General features: G+C 44.8%; 1 pseudogene across 1 annotated transcript; it reads left to right on the top strand.

Annotated features, from left to right (window-relative positions):
* The first annotated feature begins 792 nt into the window (after positions 1-792).
* LOC308260319 (C-terminal-binding protein 2-like) lies at positions 793-2,888 on the top strand (annotated as a pseudogene). Its single transcript has 2 exons — positions 793-930; positions 1,684-2,888. The product of its transcript is annotated as a C-terminal-binding protein 2-like (transcript).
* The last annotated feature ends 5,146 nt before the right edge of the window (positions 2,889-8,034 follow it).

Raw genomic sequence — 8,034 nt, 5'->3', positions numbered from 1 at the left:
ACCCAGAGTACAGGAAGGCTGGCGTCTCCTGCCCCTGGAGAAGGAAGTCTGGGAGCTGCATAATTTTCCTCCCTCAGTCCCAGGGTATCTGGAAGGAGAAAGCAGCTGTTGCCTAGGAAACCAAGCCAAGAGGGCTGGACTCAGAGGGCTGGACTCGGAGGGCTGGACTCCGCCTGAGTGCCTGCGTGGGGAGTGACCCCCTCCCCCAGAAACCCGACTTTTTTTTTTTTTGCAAGTCTGGGGATGGAATCCAGGGACATTTGACCTCCAAACTATATCCCCTGCCCTATTTTTTATTATTTATTTTGAAACAGGGTCTCACTAAGTTGTGGAGGGCCTCACTAAGTAGCTGAGGCTGTCCGCGAACCACGATCCTCCAGTCTCAGCCTCCCAAATGCTGAGATTACAAGCGTGCACCACCACGCCTGGCCAGAAACCCAATTTAGCCACCTTAAATGGTTTTGGTTTTTTTTTTGTTTTTTTTTTTTTGGTGGTACTGGGGTTCCTGGAAGCCCTTCTACCTCCGGGCTACACTCCCAGACCTATTTTTACATTTTTTAAATTGGAAACAGGGTCTCCTAAGCCAGCGCGCGCGGCTAGCTTCGAACCTGCGCGATCCTCCTGTCTCTGCCTCCCAAGCGCGGGGATTACAAGCGTGCGCCACCACGCCCGGCCACCTTAAATGGTTTTGAACCTATGAAGCTGTGTCGCCGTGGAAAGATGAATAGCACATGGTGTGAACTGTAGAGTCTGTAGGCAGATCAATACTGGGTTCTTAACGATATAATTCACATGGAGTTCTGCAAGTTCCCCTACGTTCATAGAGGACCACTTTACCTTTTGAATCAGAGGCTTCCAAAGTTCGATAAAGAAGGGCCCTTGTGGATAAGTACGAAGTCAAGCAACAGCGATTGGACAGAATCTGTGAAGGTATCTGTTACGGTTTGAAATGGTGGGGATTCTTTTTTCTTATTCAACTAAGGTTGGTTGAATAGAAAAATTAAAACTAACAGGTAGCTCAGTGCAGCTTTAACAAATCTTTATTACAAAATTAGGAAATAGAGCAGTAAGAAATAGAGAAGAGAAAGAAAAAGCAGCATGCTGACCTGCATGTGAGGGAGCCCGAAAATGGAACTCCGGCCCCTTTTGGGGACCCCAACCTTTAAATAGATTTGTGTTGGTATCTTTCTCATCAGCGTTACCAAGGCAATGGGCTAGTTACTTATTCCTTAGCCAGATGGTGCCTCTTTGTCTCCGGACAGTGCACTTCCTAAGTGCAAGGGTCAAGAATCTACCTGGCCCTCGGCTCTATTGTATTGGGCGGTATTGGTTGCTCATCAACTAGGGTGCTTTGAAGCCGCACACAAAGTTTACCTTTCCTATGCCCAAGCTGGATCCCAGAGGAGAGGAGGTAAACAGAGGCACCGGTTGCCTCTATTGTACTTTTAGGGCTAAAGGCTTAGGTTGACTCTAAGGTTTTTACTATAGGTTAATGATTAGAATGAAGGGCAAAGACAGAGAGGAACTCTGCATTGTAACAGCTGCAGCCCCCTCCCTGCCTGAGTGCCTGCACAGCACCTAGGCTCTGACTAGATTTTACACTTTGGAAATTATCAAAGCAATTTTCCAATAACAGCACATTTTGATGCCTCTTCCCAATACTGGTACAGTATCCACCCCCAGATCATGAACCCTGCACCCTTGCCCCTCATGGCACTGCTGGATGGCAGAGACTGCACTGTGGAAATGTTCATCCTGACGGACTTGGCCACTGTGGCCTTCTGTGATGCACAGTCCACGCAAGAGATCCATGAGAAGGTGTTAAACGAGGCTGTGGTGCCATGATCCACCACACCGTCACCCTCACCAGGGAGGACCTGGAGAAGTTCAAGGCCCTGAGAGTGATGTGCGGACCAGCAGTGGCTACAACAACATGGACATCAAGGCCACTGGAGAGCTGGGGATCGCCGTCTGCAACATCCCATCCATAGCGGTGGAAGAGATGGCTGATTCCACCATCTGCCACATCCTCAACCTGTACCAGCAGAACTCGTGACTGTACCAGGCGCTCCGGGAAGGCACTCGGGTACAGAGCGTGGAGCAGATCATCGAGGTGGCCTTGGGAGTGGAAAAAATCCATGGGGAAACACTGGACTTCATTGGCTTTGGTCGCACGGGGCAGACAGTTGCTGTTTGAGCCGAGGCCTTTGGATTCAGTGTCATATTTTATGACCCTACTTTCAGGGTGGGATAGAACAGTCACTGGGCCTGCAGAGGGTCCACACCCTGCAGGATTTGCTGTATCAGACTGACTGTGTCTCCTTGCACTGCAATCTCAATGAACATGACCACCGCCTCATCCATGACTTTACTGTTAAGCAATGAGGCAGGGGCGTTCCTCGTCAATTCAGCCTTAGCCCAGGCCCTCAAGGAGCCCCAGACACGAGGGGCAGCCCTGCACATACATGAGTCCCTTTAGATTTGCTCAGGGTCCATGAAAGATGCACCAAGTCTCATCTGTACCCCACACACAGCCTGGTGTAGTCAATAAGCCTCATCAGAGATGAGGGAAGCAGCTGCCAAGATCCGCCAAGCAATCACAGGTCGAATCCCAGAAAGCTTAAGAACGTGTGTCAACAAGGAATTCTTTGTCACACCAGCTCCTTGGTCAGTAATAGACCATCAAGCAATTCATGATGCCACATACAGGTATCCACCAGGCATCGTGGGCGTGGCTCCGGGAGGACTTCGGCAGCCATGGAAGGGATGGTCCCTGAAGGCATCCCGGTGACTCACAACCTCCCCACAATGGCACACCCTTCCCAAGCTCCCTCTTCCAACCAGCCCTCAAAACATGGGACAATCAAGAGCACCCCAACAAGAAATAGCAGAGAATGCTGAACGGTGATCATTCAGGTGAACTTGGGACCAAGAGACCACGAAAAATGGGTGAACTAAGAGGAGAAATGCTGACAGTCTTCTTACCTGATCCTGATCCTGTACATCATTGATGTTGCATTGCTTAAGCTATGAGGGCTGGAAAACCAAAGATGGCGTCTGCTTACGGAATCACTGAAAGACTGGGATGTGATTTATTAACAACCAACTTCTGCGATTGTGTGCTGAGTTTTTCATCTGTGCATCAAATCACAAAGAATAAATAGAGCTTTTTCCTTATCCGTCCCTTGGGCACAGCAGATCCTGAGCACCTTACTCTACAATGTTGTATCAAGAGTTCCAAACAGGACTTCCGGGAAGATGGCGACCGAGAAAAGCGGGGCTTAAGAGCCCCGCTAACAACAAATATCCATTACCACAAAATCAGCGCCTTCCAAAGCCAGAAAACAACATCACCAGAGAAACAAAAAAATCACCAGGCTCCAGAGAGAAAGCGGACTGAGAACAGAGCCACAGAGGAGATCCTCACGCCCGAGGATGCGGCAGACGCGGCAGCAGCGCCATACTGCCGGCGAATTCACGGGACGGCCACAGCAAGCCGAGGGGAGCCGCTGCGGAACAGCCAGGCGGGATTTCTCGGCGCGGAGGACATCTAAAGCTCCCAGTGTCTGAACTCAGCACACGCTGCAGGGATTCAGAGTGGAAATCAAAACCAAAAAAAAAAAAAAAAACGCCAGCCCAACAGCCGAGGGCGTAGCAGCGGCGCCATATTGCCACCGGCGGCAGCAGCACCGAATTCACTACAGCTACATCTGCGTACTCAAGAACAGTGAGTCAAATTGCGGGCCACAGCAGAGAAATCCCAGTACTGTACTCACTGGGACTTGACCCAGTGGGAGAGGGGCGGTGGCAGAGATATCACACCAGAGGAGAACGTGCAACCCGGCACCCCCCACGGTCTAAAGCAGCCTCTATCGACTCTCTGGGTCGGAGACTCTGTGATACAACCCAGTAAAGGAGTAGTGGGGTCTGAGATACTACTGACTCGAGATCTAGAGCACCTTAAGTGAAGTCATAGTGACCCAAGGGAAGAACCCAGAGAAGGCACAAACTTCCGAAATCATGGGAAAGAGGAATAATACTGGAGCAATAAATGCTCACAACACCACAACATCAGAACCCAATAAAACAGAAAATCAGAGATTTCTAGAAGATCAAATCAGGAAAATAACTGTAGAAATAATAGAGGTGCTGCGAAAAGAACTCAGAGAGAGCCAAAAAGAGATAAAGGATGCAATTAATGAAGTAAAGGCCTCAATTCAAAGCACAAACAACCGATTACAACACATGGAGAACAGAATCTCGCTCTTAGAAGATGATCATTCCAAAAATGAACGCATAGTTTCTAATCTAGGAAAAAATATCTGACAGCAGGAATCTGATATTGAAGAAATATGGGCTCATTTTAAGAGAGCTAACCTAAGAATAATTGGAATAGAGGAGGGAAAAGAAAGTGAAACCAAAGGTATCAACAATCTCTTCAAGGAAATAATAGCAGAAAATTTTCCAGACATAGAGCAAGAGGTCGATATGCAGGTCCAGGAAACTTATAGAACTCCCTTTAGACAGGATCGGAGAAGAGGATCCCCACGCCACATAATTGTCAAAATGACCAATGTGGAAGCCAAGCAGAGAATCTTAAAGGCAACAAAAGCAAAGGGCCAAGTGACATTCAGAGGCAAACCAATTAGATTCACTCCAGACTTCCCAAACCAAGTTATGAGAGCCAGAAGGGCTTGGAGTAACATATTCCCAATTTTGAAAGAAAACAACTTCCAGCCAAAAATTTCCTACCCAGCAAAACTTTCTATCAAATTAGATGGAGAAATAAGAAGCTTCCATGACAAACAGAAACTGAAGAAATTTATGTCTTCAAAACCAGCACTAGAGAAAATACTCAAAGAGATTAACTACAAAGAAGAAATAGGTAACACACATCAGAACTAGAGAAACAAGATTTTCCATCCAACAGACAACTAAGATTGGTTATCTGTGGAGATTCATTATTTATGTTAGTCTTTTACCTATCTCTAAAGGGTATTGTTTGCCTTTATTGTTGTTAATTTTTAGGATTTCTAGTTGGAATATTAATATACCTTCAGATATAGCATTTGGAAATATTTTATCCCATTCTATTAGTAACTGTTAACTCTGTTTACATTGTCTTTGGATATACAATATGTTTTTTATTTTTTAGGGAGTTTGTATACTCTTCTGTTGCCTGTGCCATTGAAATCATAACCAAGAAATCACTGCCAATTTCAATGTTGTGAGGTTTTATGACCCAGATTTTCTCCTAAAAGTTTATAGTCTTAAGATTTATATTTAGGTCTTTTATCTATTTTGAGTTAATATTTGTATATGGGATTAGGTAAGGGTCCAATTTTATTCTTTTCCATGTAATTATTATTTTTCAACAATATTTAGTTAAAAGATTATTTCTACCACCAAATGTTCGTGGAAACCTTGTCAAAAATAACGACAATATAGGGAAGAATTTAGGTCTAGGCTTTTATTTAACTCCAATGGTTTATATATCTGCCTTTAGAATAGTACTACACTGTTTCAATTATTGTAGCTTTATATGGTTTGAAATCAGAAAATATATATCTTCTAGCTTTGTTCTTTTTCAAGATCGATGTGGGTACCTAGAGTCCATATTCCATATTAGGATAGATTTTTTTTCTGAAAAATAAATATATATATGATAGTTTCACCTAAAAAATAGAAAAAAATAGATTCTCTGGTAAGAAAGAAAGCAAAAAGAAATATTGAAATGTTATCTTTAAGTCATCAAAAGCTTGGTATCAGACAAATGAAACTGTTATGTGAGATTATCATTTTTAATTTTGGATAAATTGCTATAATACTAGATGTCAACTACTAAGCCAAGCATAGGAGGGGGGGATAGGGAGAGAACGGGGTGGGGATCGGGTGGGGGCTGACTGGGCAATGTGTGCATGTATGTCTACAAAAGTATGTATCCCACTATGATGTATGAATACAGTGCACCAATTAAAAATAAATATGAAAAAAAAGAGTTCCAAACATCAAAATAAGAAATATTAAGAAAAAAAATTTTAAATCAATGTTTTTCAGTGAAGTCAGGCATGGTGGCGCATGTGTATAATCCCAGTACTTGGGAGGCTGAGGCAGGAGGATCCCAGGTTTGCGCCCAGCCTCAGCTATGGAGTGAGGCCCTCCACAACTTAGTGGGACCCTGTTTCAATGTAAATAATAAGAAAGTAGGGCTGGTGGTATAACTCGAAGGTAGAATGCCCCTGGTACTTAGCACTTTAGCTAATTGGTCACAACAAGGTAAGGGTAAAATTCAACATGCAAAGTTAAAAACATAACGTCATCCAATAGTGAAAATATTTTATTTATACATGATTTATACATGCAAAGAGAAAATGAAGACAGAAAAGAATATCCTAAAATATTAGCATGCCTAAATCAGCAATGGCCATCTCCGGGCCCTCAGTAGTGGTTTCTATTAATGTCCTTCAAATGCATCTACTTCCCTCCAGACTCCGCTCCATGACTGAGCCTCGTCACCTGGACATCCACGGTGGCCTCCTAACCGGTCTCCCCGCAGCGGTTCTTGCCAACTTACTCATCACATAGAACCAAGGACGGGAACCATGGAGACAGGATGACAAACTGGCTCCTTCCATGAAATGAAAGCCTAGAGATGCCCAAGAAAGAAGTGAGCTCAATGGATCCAGTGCTCCCTGCAAAAACTCTGGGTTTCTATGTTGGTTGGCAGGAAGTCAAAACTTGGTTAGGTCTTGAGTGATATGGCAGGGACAGAAAGTGACAGCCGGGAGCAGGCAAAGACTAGAACCTGTGGGTGATATATTATTTTTCTATTGCAGTGTAACAAATCACCACATATTTAGCAGTTTGAAGCAGCATACATTTATTACCTCCCAGTTCCTGTGAGTCAGGAGCTCAGGTGCAACGTAACTGGTCCTTTGCCCAGGGATACTGCAACCGCAGTATCAGCTGGGCTAGTACTGAGGACTGAACCCAGGGGCATTCTACCTTTGATCTACATGCCCAACTCCCCCCTTTTTAATTTTGAAACAGACTCTCACTAAGTTTCAGGGGCCTTGCTTAGCTGCTGAGGCTGGCTGCGAGCCTGGGATCCTCCTGTCTCAGCCTCCCAAGTACTGGGATTACAAGCATGGGCCACCATGCCCAGCCTCTGGGCTCTCTTCTGAGCTCATGTGGTTATTATCAGAGTTTAGTGCCTGGAGTTTGTAGGACCTTGTGTTTGGCTGTCGGTTAGAGGGGTTCACAAATCCTAGGGTGCCCACAGCTCCCTGCCATGAGAACCTCTCATGCCTTGGCCAGTCACTTCCTTCTTCAAACCCCTTAGAAGCTCAGTGTCCCTACAGTCTACGGACATGGAATCTCATACGATGTCATGTAGTGAATGGGGTTTGATGGCAGTAATGCACTCGGGTTAAATTTCTGATTTTGTTGATTATATTGCTGTTATATGGAATGTCTTTATTTATAGGAAATAGGTACACACCAATATTTTTGGAGTAGCAGAGAACTGGATTGCTAGCCTAGTCTCAAATGGTTAAGGAAAAACAGTTACTTTTACCCTAAACTGTAGCTTTTTTTTTTTTTTTTTTTTGCAGGTCTGGGGATGGAATCCAGGGGCATTCAACCTCTGAGCTACACCCCCTGACCTATTTTTTCTTTATTTTGAAACCGGGTCTCACTGAGTTGCAAAGGGCCTCACTAAGTAGTTGAGGCTGTCCGTGAACCGCGATCCTCCGGTCTCAGCCTCCCAAACGCTGGGATTACAAGTGTGAGCCACCACACCTGGCTTTAGCATTTCATTTTTTGCAACCTTGAAATAACTTCCAAAAATTTAATTTAAAAAATACGCTATCAGGCCAGGTGTGGTGATGACGCTTGTAATCCTAGTACTTGGGAGGCTGAGATGGAAGAATCCAGGTTCTTGGCCAGCCTCAGCTTAATGAGGCCTTCCACAATTTAGTGTGACCCTGCTTCAAAATAAAGAATAAAAAATCGGGCTGGGGGTGTAGCTTGGAG

The sequence above is a fragment of the Muscardinus avellanarius genome (genome assembly GCF_963383645.1).
Source record: "Muscardinus avellanarius genome assembly, chromosome: 3".
NCBI lineage: Eukaryota > Metazoa > Chordata > Mammalia > Rodentia > Gliridae > Muscardinus > Muscardinus avellanarius.
Note: the sequence above shows the minus strand (reverse complement) of the source record. Positions and strands in the feature narration are given on the sequence as shown.